The sequence below is a fragment of the Dermochelys coriacea genome, chromosome 2 (genome assembly GCF_009764565.3).
Source record: "Dermochelys coriacea isolate rDerCor1 chromosome 2, rDerCor1.pri.v4, whole genome shotgun sequence".
In the NCBI taxonomy this organism is placed as follows: Eukaryota; Metazoa; Chordata; order Testudines; family Dermochelyidae; genus Dermochelys; species Dermochelys coriacea.
In genome coordinates, this window is record NC_050069.1 from 54,833,234 (window position 1) to 54,848,688 (window position 15,455).

The following is a 15,455-nucleotide window of genomic DNA, read 5'->3' on the forward strand; positions in this document are numbered from 1 at the left end:
TATTTGGTTATTTTTTTAAACCTGTCCACAGCCACTGGAAGTAATCTGCAGCTTTTGAGGCTGTAGAAGCTCACATGGGTGTTGGAAATCTATGCAGGAGCAATGTCATGAAAGGTCCCATGTAAGATCCCAATCCTGTGGGTTAGGGAGTTGTAGAACAGAGAGCTTGTGTAAATGAATATCTCACTACTTTGAGATCTCTAGTTTAAAACTGCCTCTCTGTTCAACCCTCACCCGCCCCTGGGCACACACCTGTTGTTTGGAATTCCCTAGAATTGGAATTAACAGTCAAACAATGCCTCAGGAAAAGGGACAGGTCGCAGCCAGTCAATGGGTCATTTTTAAAGATCAGACTAATCTAGTGTGTGAATAGAAGGATAGATACATTTCTTTTTCCCTCCAGTGCAGTTTCAGGGTGGGGAGAGGGCATCCAATGGGCTCGGTATGTATGTGTATGTTTATGGAGGGGAAGGTGTAAGAAGCTTGTTAAGTATTGGTATTCAGTGGCTTTTCATAGAATAAGTATTTCCACCTTAAAGAGTTAATACTTTCAGCCTGTGAGTCTTCCTGCCAATTTTAAAGTTAGGTTGTTTAAAGTTACATTTTTCTAGTTTGGTATTTAATGTTTCTTCCCCTTTCTTCCTGTGGGAAAGACTGACACAAACAGCAGGGATGAGCGACTGACTGTCTATAAAAGAGAAACAGTGAAACCTGAAGTGCTGTCAAATTCACAAAATAACTTGAAAACATACAGAAATAATTTCCTCTTGTCTGAGTTGTAGTGAACTTAGGCTCCGATTCTGTGTTGTGTAGTGCATGAGCAGACTGTTGCACCTGGAAGAATGCTGAAAGCACACAGCAGTTTGCCTGCATGTTACACAGTGCAGGATCATGGCCAAGGAACACCAGGTTAAAAATGTTAGACATAGGAGTGAATTTTAAGTTGACAATGTCCCTTAGCAATGCATCTTAAAGGTTATGGAATGACACTGACCATTTTAAGCAGGAATGTGAGTGTTCTGTTATTGATCTGTAGCTAATCTGTATATACTTCACTGTAGGGTGACCAGTTATTTGGTATTTTAAGGGACATCCCTTGTTTGGTTCTTACTGTCCCATATCCTGCATTCCAGAAGATGCTACTAATAAACACTTCATTAGAAACAAGTTTTAAAACAATCATGCAAAGGATATAAACTGATAACAATGTATGATTTGCCCCATGAACAAAACATTGTGGGCTAGTGTCTCATAAAATAAACTTTAGCCATCATTTTTCATACAGTTTTCCTTTGTTTCCTTGAATTCTACAGGGGTTTGATCTTTACAACTGAGAGTTAATTTCCAAAACTTAACTCAACTCCCACACCCCCAGCTATCATTTGGTCTGAGGGGGAAATGCTGACATTGATAGGCATAAATTTAATGAACTCTATTCTTTTCCCTGGCTGAGCTCTTCTAAATTTCTTCCATAACGGACAATAAGAACCTGCTCCCCAAATTGGGATGTCAATACAGTGCTCAGGTTGGATGTAATCCATAACTCTTTCATCGGGTAACAGGCATTCCTGGTAGAGTGACCAGATGTCCCATTTTTATAGGGACAGTCCCGTTTTTTGGGACTTTTTCTTATATAGGTGGCCTATTACCTCCCACCTCCTCTCCTGTTTTTTCACAGTTCCTATCTGGTCACCCTAATTCTTGGGCACCAGCATGATACCTGTGTGATTGCAACTGAAATAAAAGTGCCCCAGTAGAATAAGGGTCAGGTGCTGCTGCTGCAGCATAACCAAGGAGACTTCCAGTACTTCTATTGGCCAACAACTGCAGAGAAGCTACTCTTTCCTTCCTCCAGACACATTCACTGTAACAAATCAATGTCTATACACACACACTCCTATGATTAGGATTTAACATTGACCTCTATTTCTTAGCGTAACATATTCATCTTTGGTGAGACAAAAGTTAATTCCAGAATAAACTCATTAACCTGTTCGTTTTAATTCACTCCTGCTGCTGTACTTATTCTGGGCATGATCCTCCTCTCTTCGAAGTCAATATGAGTTTTGTCATTGACTTGAATGGGAACAGAACTGGGCTCTCTCTGTATCATGTTCAGTTTCATGGGTGTAATTTCTGGGAAGGATATTTCAGCAGTGCTAATTAAAATGCCTGCTTCATATACAGAAAAATGAATTAAGGATGTTTGAGTTAGTTTCAGCTACGCAACAATTAGCCAAAACCTTACCCTTTCCCTGAACTGAACCCAAACCTTCTCGGTGGTCACTTAAGGAACAATCCAATAGAACTTAATAGAAAATTGTAATTTTTCAATCGGTTTTTGAAGTAATCTATAGAATTTAATAGAGATTATCTATCAAGATGCTATAGAATTCAATGGAATTGATTAAAATGTATAGAAAAAATATAACTATCTCTTAAAATCTGTCCTATAGGGTTTTTAGAGTAATTTCTATAGAATTTAGCTTCTTTCGCCACCAGCAAATAAGGGGTTTTAAAAAGATTTGTTTAGAAGACCTTGCCAGTCACCAGCCCTCCAGCAAAAACCTGTTGTCTGTGCAGCTCCCTGCCCTTATCTTTAGGTGAGGGTCCACTTCCTGCAGGGCTGGTAACATCGCTGCTGGGTTCTATGCCACTCCTCTCTGCACTTTTTCCTCTCCTTGGTCACATTGTCTGGAGGATCTAAGTTAGTCTCACTATGCTATATGACACCAATGAAAGATGCACACTTCTGCATTGGTGTGTGAAGACTGAAACCCCAAAGTGCATGCAAAGATTTTACAGTAGTACAATAAAAATCCCTTTGCTTTTTTCTGGCCCAGCTGAAAGTAGGAAGCAGTGAAAATCAGTTTGCAGGCCTGAGAATTGTTTATCTAAACTAAACCATGCAAACCTTTGGAAGTATTCACATCACTATTTGGGACCAAAGATACATTAAAACAAAAACTGATCCATTTCACCTCATTTTCTTGAAATTAACCTTTTCAGTGTCTGAAAATATTTGGATAAAGGAGCTCTTTTTCTCTCTGATTCCCTGCCAAACCACAAACAAATTACCTTACACTCTGCAACCTCCAACAGACATTCTATTCTTTTTCCTATGCCCCACTCTGAAAGATACATCCATTGTAATGCGTTACAGTTCCCAGAAGCCACACAGGATGGAGGAAACTGTAAGCATAAAAAGTTTTCACTGCAAAATGGGTGGGTAAAATGTAATAAATTTGACAGAGTGATGCAAAATTTTCATTATGGAACCCCAAAGGGATATTTGGTTTGTTTTAGGTTTTCAGTTTCAAATTAAAATCTTAAACCTAGGTTCATCAAAACACTTTTTCAGGTTTGCTTTTGAACAGAACTTAGGCCCAGTTTTGAGCAATGTATGGGTTAATTTTAACATAAACCAGATAATACTTTGTTGATTGAGCTGAATATCACTTTGAACTTATAAGTCAGTTTGAACATGAAAGTGATATTTTGGGAGTATGAATCCAGGCAAATTGAAACTGAATAAAAGGTTTGCAAGCTATTTTCAATTAAAACTGCAGAATTTCAAACACCTGTATTTAGCATCCAAAGCAGAACTAGAGCAATATTTTGACTTTTAAAATATTTTTGTGTCATATAAAAAGAATGACCACTACAAACAACAAGCAAATTGTGAAATTCAACATCAGATTATTTGTTGTAACATCTGGTATAATTGGAGGGGGAAGGAGAATGGCATATAAAACCTTTAGGTTTGGGTTTTCAAAAGCTCTCAGCATTGGTTAACTCAGCTGCCTTTGAAGTCAATGGAAGTTTTTACCTCTGACATCACTCAGCAGTTAGACCAATGCTGAGCCATTTTGAAAATATCACTCATGATTAAGGCAAAGATTTTGTCATGGTTATTTTTAGTAAAAGTCACGGATGGGCCACGGACAATAAACAAAAATTCACGGAAGCTGTGACCTGTCTGTGACTTTTGCTGCTGTGGCTCCATGGTTTCCCCAACCACCGTGGTGGCTGGGAGCTGTGGGGTTCCCCCTCTGCACGCGGCAGCTGGAAGCTGCAGGTTGACCATGTTTCCCCAAAGAGAAAAATGGACATCCCCAGCCGCTTGCCCAAGGCATCCTCTGCCCCGCCCCTCCCGCGTGAGGCTGTCTCCCGTCGCTGGAATCCTGAGGAGGACGCCCTCAAGAGTCTGTCACCTGTCGCTGGAACTCTGCCAGGGGCCCGCTGGCTGCCAACTCCAGAGTCCTGCAGCCCCTGGAGCTGAAGCCGAGAATGTCAGGGAGGTCTCTGGAAGTCATGGATTCTATGACTTCCGTGACCTCCATGACATAAATGTAGCCTTACTCATGATATATGAAGATATTTGTGTTCCAGTTATCACTGGGTAGCTTTCTGCAAGAATCATATGGGGCAATGGTAAGTGCTCCATAGTTAAGTCTGAAGCAGCTAGTTTTCCATTCTAATGTCAATATGTGATCCTAACCCCCACCCCAGTTTCCTCCAAAATATACCGTTCCCTATGAAATTTTGCATGCTGCATTCTATCACAGGGAAGTTTTCTTGCAAAGTTTGGTAAAAATATGAGCAGAACATTTAAAATGAGGAGAACTGATCCTCAAGTTCAGCCAAGCGGTGCTCATTTTCTGCATCGTTAGCCAGCCCACCAATATTAAATGGTCCAGAAGGTGAATATCCTATTATCATTAACACCGAGAAAAAGAATTCTCAGATTATGCATTCTCATTCGAGTTTTAAAAAGCGGGCTCTTCTGTTTTATTTCTTTGATAAAGCTGTACAGTGAGAGGGGAATGAGTTCTGATTTTCTTCTTCATTCCTCTGGAAGGGATTTTATCAGCCCAATGTGGCACTAAGATTTTTTTTTTTCAGGACACCAAACTGTTTCTAATTGTTTTCCTTTCCTGCCACATTATTTTCCTGCTATTGCTCATTTCTGATATTGATACCTTGCTTCCCCTCTTCTGTCTAATGATGTATATGTCAAAGCAGACCACCTTTCAAAGCTACCCATGAATGAACTGGGGGAGGGTGCAAGTCAGTGGCAGTCAATCTTTGAAACATTGAAATATAGAATTTCTGAGTAAAAGTATAATGGCAATTGTCCAATTAAGAATGAAGCCAGCAGCAATTGGGGTAAAGTAGGTTCTATGCTGTGTGACAAAGAGAGTCAAGGCTTCACAGTTTACCGCCTTAATCACACCATTTTTACTACAGCTTTTCAGCAGCTGCTTCTAACCTTATTTCTAGTTTAAAGAACAAGGTTGACTTTGTTTCCCCAAAAACATTCTTTAATAGGGTATTCGTGTTTGTAAGTATGCCTTTTGGTTTAGGAACATCCTATTGCTGGAATTATCACAGGACCATGTTCTGTACTTCCCATGTTTAAATTAAATGTAAGATTTTTGCATAAAAAATCAATTTCTGCACTGAGGACAGAAGGGCCCCTGGTTCCCTAAAGTCTATGTGCCGTTATCATACATGCTGTCCTCAGAACTAGTGGTAATTTTGTAGTTTCATGCTTTTTGAACAATATAAAATGTGACTATAATATTACTCTTATTTGTATTACAGTAATTGGGATTGGGGACCCGTTCCTCTAGGCACTGTAAAAACACAGTCCTTGCCACAGGAAAAAGTTGCAATTTTAGCAACAGTCTTGCAGTCTGATTCATCTGGGCAAATCCATGCCCATCCTGAGCCCCACTGAAGTCAATAGCATGCTGCACATGCATAGTGGTCCACAATAGGGGAACTGAAACTAAAGCAAGGCACTAGAAGTGAGTGTTCCAAATAACAGGTGGGAAGTGAAATGGGAAGGCAAGTATAAAAGTAATAAGATCATGTAGTTACTGGTACTTAGACTAGCTTTGTGCACAGCTTGATGGTTCCAAAACACCTGGAAGTTTCAGAAAATAAATAAATTACATTCAGTAGTCTCTGATGGCTATTCAGCCTAACTCACTCAAATGGATGTTTTCCTGGGAGTGTCACAGCAGAATTGGGATCTTGAGTAGAATTTTGAAAGAGGGAGCCGAGGCCTTACAGTTCAGTTCTAGCTTTACACCTATATGGGACAGTATGGAAGAAAGCATGGAGATCATTTGTGAGAGAAGTGTACCTCCAAGTGCATCATTGTCAGAATGGAGTGGGCAATGGATGATACAATAAGAAAGTAGTAGATAAGTATACACAGGGTTTAAAGTAAGGAGGAGAAGGAGGACCACAGCTCCCCCTTCTCCTCTGATAACAACAGAAGTTGAGCTGCCTCTCTTCCCCCTGGCTTGGGGGAGCAGTGTCCCTTCTTGTCTCTTTGGCTCATGTCGTGAGAGAGGGCTTCTCTCCTATTTTTTTTCAATCTACTTTAACCATTGAGTATTTATATTATATGTAGGTAGGTAAATAGATAAAGTAAAAAATCTGCTGGTCCATCCTTCTGTGATTCTGCTACACTAGGAGACAGGAAGTGAGTGCAAACATGAAAGGTTAGGAACTTTCCAAACTTAACCAGTGTTTCAGAGAAACCTGAAGGTTTGCCAATGTAACATGAAAAAATATTAAATTGTATAATTGAAATATTGCTCATCTCTCTCCTGTTAACAGCAGAAACTTGAGAATTGCCTGACTGTATTAAACTAATGGTCATCAAGTCCAGTATCTCCTATAGTGATCGGTACCAGCTGCTTCAGAGGAAAAGTTTAAAACACCCATAATAGATAATTTTATAACAACATGTCACTGGTGCAATTTAAAGGTTAGAAAAATATTATTTATTAGCATTATGGTTTTGGCTCTCATTTTTTTTGTCCCTACTATCCTCTATCTCTTTCTCACTGTTTTCTTGTTCTTATCTATTTTCTTGCACCTTTCTTTCACCAGGCAACACCCTGGCCTTTGCCTCTCGGGAATTTTTTCTTTCTTTCCTTCCATGCACTTTTTGTCATTACGATCTTTTTTTTTCCTTTTCTGTTTTCTATTTTTATTTACTTCACCTTTCCAGTCTTACCTTCTTCTAAATTGTCACTTTTTTCTATTTTTCTCCCCCCTCCCTTTTTGCCTCTCTCCTGACAAAGTGATGAGTGCCCCCAGCTCCCATTGAAGATAACTGAGGATTGAGAAAGCTCAGCACTTTCTGGGGTTGCTCAGCTGTTTGAAGACTCAGGCTCCTTGTTTCTGTTTCTCTTTGCTTCTGTATTTGTTATTTTACAGTCTACCTGAGCTGCTCTTCCCCTTCCTGTCTCTATGTCTCTTTTCCTTCATTTGTGTTTCTTCTCATTTCCCTGTGCAGTTCTTGTTTCACTTTTCTCCAATTCTCAGTCTCTCTCTCTCTCTATACATATATATTTCTCGTACATTTCTGAATCTCTAACTTGCACTATGGGCATGGTGTTATAAAATTGTCTCTTATGGAGGTTTTACCTTTTCGTCTCTAAAAGCTAGTCTACACTGGGAGTGCTACATCAGCACAGCTGCATCAGCTGTAGCGCATCTGGTGAAGCCGCTATATGCTGATGGGAGAGAGATAATAAATCCATCTTAGTGAGAGGTAGTAGCTATGTCGGTGGGAGAAACTCACATTCTCAGTGTAACTTACATTCACACCCCGGAGAAACATAAGGTACACTGAAGTAGGTGGTACTGTAGTCCTGTAGCCTCAATTATCTGGTACTGACCACTGTAAGAGACCAGATCCTCAAGGAGATGTATCATGGGTCTCAAATACATGGCAGTATCTTTGCAATTCTATTTAACTGAAAGGACTGTAAAGACAACCCATTCTCACAGTACTTTCTTATATATATATATATTGTGACTTTTATCCAGAAATGTCTTTTATTGGACCTTTATACAGAAATATCACTGTTTTTGAAAATATGAATTAATTTAACCTTACTATGATTTTAGTAAATATTATTTTCCCTATTTTACAGATGTGTACATAGCTGTGAGCCTGTGTTCTATACATTTAAATCAAAGAATTCTGCCTTCCTGTATGTCTTCTGGGGTTGTTACAGTGCTGTGACCACCAGATAGAGGTATTACAGTTCCTCTTACAACCTCCATTTAACTGAATATAGAGGCAATTAGATCTTGGAGAAATTGTTGTTAATTCTGATGTGTTCTTTTTAGAGGATGGGCATAAAAGTTGGTAGTCTCTTCCTGAGTCTTTAGTGTTGCCACCTCTTGTGATTTTATCACAGGTCTCACCACATTGGATGTTTTTTTGTAAAGCCCTACCTCTGGGGATCACAGATTATGTGAGAATCTGAGCTTTCATTTTAAAATAAATTTAAGTTTCTACCTCTCATGGTCGTGGAGAAAATCTTGAAAACATGATCTGAGTGTACCCTAAAGGATGAAAATGCCGAAGGTAAATAAAAAGAACAAAACTTTATTATTTTTTAAATCTCTTCATTTTTAATCCAGTAACATGATTTTTGGGAACCTAACTCATGACTGTAAACACTTTGGGTTTATTCTTCTGAATCACTTTTAAGTTTACAGATGTTACAAACCCACCCAAATGAAACAATATATGATGAGAAAACTAGAGATGCGCGAATAAGAGATTATTTAATTTGCTGGAAATTCTGAGAAATAAAAAAAATATTTTAAATTGAACCAAAAATGAAATATGTGTATTTTTTGGCAAATTGAAAATCAGAAAATTGGCTTGAATTTGACCATTTTGAAACATTTTGGTTGTTTTAAAATACAGGAAATTTTGACGCAGTCATTTTGGACCAAAAAATTAAAATGTTTTGTTTCAAAAATGTCAAAATGAAATGTTTTGATTTTTTTCTGGAATTTCTTAGGCTTTTTTTTACCAAAACAATTTGGTGAAACAGACATGAAATTGTAAACAGTTTTGCTGTCACCAAATCAGTTTCAGCAGAAAAATATTGTCAAGCTCAAGGGAAAATGGTCCAAGGAACAGTTTTAAAGTATTTAAATCTGTGGGAATTATGTGGCTTACTCTGTACACAATGCTTGGAAAGGTTAAGGTTGTTTTTGTGCCGTGCTGGCTGTGATGGAAATACTGGACACTTTGTTGTTGTTTTGAGGCTTTCATTTCAGCACCTACCTACACCGGTGTTATGCATGTTAGACAAAATTTCCACACTACCTGCCTCTTCTAAACACCACAGATTCAAAGATAACAAATCCTGGGGCTGCTGTATAGTTATCATTAGTCTTTATTTTATTTTTCACTGTAAAGGAAAAATATCAAAGGGAAACTAAAGCCAAAGGAGACTGTATTAAAATAGGGGGCCCCTGTAAAATAAAACCCCATGAAATAGGTAGAAAAGTAAAACCATGTACTTCTTAGCTGTTTTCCCTATGGATTTCTTTTTTGAATTCTTTGTTGTTACAAGTTAAAATCAACTACTTGAACGTTTTATCTAAGAATTTAAAATACATATCTAGATATCTTTAAGTAGGTTACCTGTGAACTAAAATACAAAATATATACATTATCTATAGAACCATGACATTAAAAATATGGACTAAAGTTCAGATCTTGCAGGTCTGTGCTGCAGTCTTGTTATGAGTGTGGGGAAAAAAGGATCATGGATAAAAGAAATTGAGCAACGATTAAGAGAATGCATGGGTCCTGAGAGCCTCATATTTTGAAAAGTAAAAAAGCTGCTCACTTGATCAAAGAGGTTAGGCTAGGCAAATGAAACTATCTCAAAGATTACATTTTGACATTAAAACTCTGTAACCTCTGGAAATAGGAAATAATGAGGCCTTGCAGTTCAGGTATCAAAAATGGAAATTGCAAACATTTATTTTAAAAAAGAGAGAGGGAGAGAGAGAGGCAATGATATTGCATTCACACAGATTAAAATATTGTACAATATTGAGGCTGTGAATTTTTTTTAAGTTTCTTTTCTGAAAAAAATGTGTGTGTGTGTGGGGGGGGGGGGAATACACTTTTTGACTTTGCAATCTGTTGTCAGAATGCAACTAAAATCTTCTGTTGTGATTCTGTATCAGATCCTTGACATCAGCCATCCGAATAACATTTTGACAGATCAGATACCCTTTTTTATGGTCAGGCTGTAGGAAAGATCATTGAAGAACAATTATTTTGTACTAGTGGCTGGAAAAATCATCAGAAATAACACACTTCAAATAGGAATATTTTATTTGCTCTGCCATAATAATTTATCCCTTGTTGTGTGTACTGAGAAACCCCCACAAAATTGTCTGCTGAATGTTATATTTTCCAGGACCAGCAATTTCAGCTTACCCAGCATTTAGGATGGAGAAATAAAATGTAACTGGATTGTTTAGACTGCTATGTGTACAAGCCACTACCAAGACATTTGGCATTACAAAATGGCACAAAATGGATTGGAGATTTTGGAGTGAGGTCCTAATACTTGCCCCATTAAAGTCAATGGAAATTTTCCATTGCTATTGATCTCAGCAAGAGCAGAGCTGGGCCCTAAATGTCATGAGGTTATCCATTTAGATTGATTTATGGTATACAATTCTGGCCTGATTACATCTGGAAGGTATGTACTAATCATTCTAGCCTATTTCGGGGTATTTTGCTTCTGTCAATAGCTGAAAAATAATCTATGCAATATACTGGTGCAGTATATGGTCCCGATCTGCTGCAGCCCATCACAATCTTACTGGAGCACCTATACTATAGGTGGAAATTGGTAGCAAGTACTTCCTGGCTTTCGATCTCTTAACTATCAGCAATTTACACTGACATAGTATCTAAAAGCAGAAAACATTAAAATACAAACACCCCAAAGGTTTAGTTTAATCAGTTTGTTCTTACTCTACATAGAGACTTTTTAATATATTTATGAAGGAAACTGTACTACAGATCTGGGAAAGAAAAGACCATAAAATTAGAATTTTAAATGATCAAGAGACCAGATTAAATTTCTTCCATTCCCTTTTCTTGCTTTAGTCTTTGTCACTGAAATACAAATGACATGAATGTAAGAATAAAATATCTCAAGCATTAGGATTCTATGATAGCTCATTCACATGACAATGACTGCACTGAGAACAGAACATTTCACAGAATGTAACCATTCTTGTGGCAAAGATTATAATGACAGGGAGAAACGATGCAAAATTAACCAGTTCTTGCATCTTCAGATAGTAATCTCACAAGTCTCCTTGTGTGCCATTTAATGTGTTATATTAGATGCAAAAATGAAAAGAAACATTATACACCTTGGATCACAATTAAATTTAGCAGTTTAGCCCCGAAATAAGAAGACCACTCTTGACTCTGTAAGCTGTCATCTGTAGATGCCACTGTAATCAATAGAAAGTATGCAAGAGGGCTTGAAGCATAAGGATAATGCTTTAGCAATAAAACAAAATAAAAAAAATGGTAAAGCTCATTATGCGCATCCCAGTTCTGGCATTGAGCTTCTGTGTGACCTTGGGCAAGTCACTTCACCTCTGCGTGCTGGTCTTTCCCCTCCAGCCCTTTTCCTATCTTTGTCTATTTAGAATGTGAGCTCATCCAGGCAGGGTCTGTCTCTTACTCTGTGTTTATACAGTGCCTCACACAACAGAGCCTGTAGCTTGGTGAAGACTTGGCCCTACAAATAATAACGGTGGCTTTGGTAAGAACATATGAGGTGCTGAGTGCCTCCTGGTACTGAGTGCCCTTGACTTTCACAGAAGTTACTGTGAATTGATCAGTGAGAGTCAAGGGCACTCAACACCATGAAGGATCAGGCCTAGGTTCGATATGTGACAACAAAAGCACCCCATATTATCAGGTATCGATTTTTCTCTTAAAATAGGGTGAACTCTTGCCTTGGTGACCAGAGTATAAGAGAGGGCTAAGTAATACTGTCCTAATGATATAAGACAGCTATTGCTCTTCCTCTAGGTCTGTGGCTTTCCTTGATGTGGATTGTTTTTTTAATCCTTGCCTATATGTTAGCTCCTCTCATGTTGACACAGTATGAGGAGGACTTACAATGTGTTTTTCTGCTTCCACTCTGGGCTCCTATATGGAGCAAGTGGAGATGCTGATTTTAGTGTGTGTGCATTAACTTTTAGTAGACTTACTGCTAGTTGCCCAGGGATGAAGGAGCTATGCATGGTGCCTCACCCCACCTCTAGTCCATTTTGGCCCCCCTCTAGATTTGTGGCTATCTGGATTCAAGGAATGTCCCTTCCTGAATCTGTTTTGATGAAGTAATGACTAAAATGAGTCAGACAAATTTCAATATTTTTTTCACTCTCTCTTGATTTTTTTCCATAAGTATTCTAAGTGCTTAGTTCTATTAATATTGTCTAATTAAACTCCAGATTTATGGTCTCCAAAGGTCTTTTAATTAAGGATTTCTAACACCGCTGAATTGCAGCATCTCCATCCATAACTTAAGAGGATGCTTGAGCCTTGCTTCAGAGTCAGATAGGTGATATGTTTAGCTTAGCTGAAACTTGTCTTGTGAGCACAGAATTTTTTCATTATCCCTTGAAGTACTGGTAAAGGTGACAGTATAACAGTTCTCTTTTGTTCCAGTCTAAAAGTCAGTCATATTTCCATTATCTCTTTATGGCTCTTTTTCAGCAGTTGACTTTCATTTTTCATTTAAGAGAAACTGTCAAAAACTAACTCATGTAAAAAACCCCCAAAACTTCTAGTTTGATGGGGGAATATCCATTGTATTGTTTAAAAAATAATCCACCAGCCATCACCTTATCCTCTTTTGAATTTATACTTTAAAGCCTGTGTCTGCTGCTATGCCTACATAGCATTACTGTCTGGCAATGGTTAGGCCAAGAAGAGAGTCTGCTTTTCTGTTCAGCTCTTCATTTTATTGTTACTTCACTCTCCCAGCCAACCCTAAACATCGTCTGTTTCATCCACCTATTATGTCCTGTTTTACACCTAGGGTATGTCTTACACTGCAGTTGGAGGTGTAATTACAGCACATATAGACATAACTGAGCTAGCTTTAACTTAGCTAGCACAAATTCCAATAGCAGCATGGGCTAGCCAGCTCAGTAAATTCCCAAGGTCCTGTGCCGAAGCCTGTTCTTTCACAGCTTCACTGCTAAACTAAAGCTACCTTGGGTGTATGTACACTGATTGCAGTTACTTTGTTACTTGTCTATACAGTGTCTAGTCCTTGTTTGGGGTTCCTAGGTAGTACCATAATATAAATAATAAAAACAATAACAACAATAATATCCCTTTGCAGAGAATTTTTTTTTTTAAATTGGTATTTTGCAGACCCTACTTTTTTGTGCTCTACTCTTACAGAGCCTGTAGAGAGCGTATCCATGTGGTATAGCAGTTGGAGACACAGGACCATTCACAGACGGTACAGTGATTTCATACTAGCTCTGGGTGTCCTTACTCCTTTCTGGTTCCTTGATAGGGTACTCTCAAGGCTTTCCCTTCCCACAGCTGCTCCTGAAACCTCACTTTTAAAGGTGGTTCTGTAGTGCACTGGGGAGTCCATGGAACTGTTAAAGTCCTCAGACTGCATTAACTTTTTAAAGGATCAGCTGCTGGATCCAGGGGGTATGATGTGTTGATTCCCTCCCCAGTTACAGATCTCTAGACCCACAAAAGGCCCACAGCAGAGAAGTTGGAGAGAGCGCCTTGAGACAGGTGACCCATTCCCCCAGTATACACACACAGGAAGGGAGAGATCCATGTGCCATGGGGACAGGAAACAAAGCAGACTCTTATTGGCATGTACTTCTTATTACACAGAACAGGGGAAATCAATAGTTGTCAAATGGAAAAGGACAAGATTCCTAGGAAAATACATTTAATTTACCAGGCTATAAGAGTTTATTATAATCAGTGCAAAGGGCACGTGTGTATATGTGGGGAAATAAAACTGTGAAAAAAGACAAAGCTGTGTCCTTTTCAGCTTTAATTCTTTTGCAGTGTTAGGTTTCAAACCTTTATTTGAAAGTCTTTCAGTTAGTTTTGGATCTGTCACTATAAACTCAAAGAAATTACCTATTTTGAGATTTCACTATTCACTCTGACATTTCACATTTTGTTACACAGGAGTTCTTAGTGCTTTGAATTTCCTTGTGTAGCCTTTAGTCGATAGATAGATAGATAGATAGATAGATAGATAGATAGATATGGCAAGCAAAATTTTTCTCACTTTAATTTGCTTTCTGTTGAGTATATAAGTTATATTGAGCCCAAAGCTTTACCCTTCCCCTTCCAATGCTAATCTTTGGCCTTTCTCACTTGAGAGAGGCTATACTCCATTTCTTGATTCAGTTTATCCCTTCATTGTTAAGTTCTTTGGCTTCTGGTAAATTACCAACATCTTAAAAATCGGCTATTTTAATACCTTCACTCACCAAAGTACAATATTACTAATTTACACCAACCTGTTTTTAATTAAGACCAGTGCAAAACCATTTGCCATTCAGCTTCAGAAATGTCTTAACTATCAGATTGAGAATGAATCGCAGTCAGGCTTATCGGACTGTAAGTTTATTAGGGCAGGGACTGTGGCTTCCTTCATACAGTGCCTAGCATATGGGGGGGGGGGGGGCTTCAAGACAAACAATAAATAATAATACTGCATAAATTGTTCTACACAAAATTAGAAATTAAAATGTGTATATCATATGATACGCAAATGCTTTTTCTGCTGCTTGTGAACTGATCAGTTGCTGACCCTTTCCTTCACCAAATTGTTTTCACTAAATTATACTTCTGCCAAAGTTCTTTCTGTCATTGCTTTAGACTGGTTTAATTTCATGTTCAATTTCAGTATCCATAAATTTAATTATGTCTTGCTGTGTAATCAGGTACGTCAGGGACTAGAGCCACGATATGCTTAGATATAAGTATATCACAGATAGACAGAAAGAAAAGGAGTACTTGTGGCACCTTAGAGACTAACAAATTTATTAGAGCATAAGCTTTTGTGATCTACAGCTCACTTCATCGGATGCATTTGGTGGAAAATACAGAGGGGAGATTGATATACACACCCAGAGAACATGAAACAATGGGTTTTATCATACACACTGTAAGGAGAGTGATCACTTAAGATAAGCCATCACCAGCAGCAGGGTGGGGAAAGGAGGGAAACCTTTCATGGTGACAAGCAAGGTAGGCTATTTCCAGCAGTTAACAAGAATATCTGAGGAACAGTGGGGGGTGGGGTGGGGGGGGGAGAAATAACATGGGGAAATAGTTTTACTTTGTGTAATGACTCATCCATTCCCAGTCTCTATTCAAGCCTAAGTTAATTGTATCCAGTTTGCAAATTAATTCCAATTCAGCAGTTTCTCGTTGGAGTCTGTTTCTGAAGCTTTTTTGTTGAAGGATAGCCACTCTTAGGTCTGTAATCGAGTGACCAGAGAGATTGAAGTGTTCTCCGACTGGTTTTTGAATGTTATAATTCTTGACGTCTGATTTGTGTCCA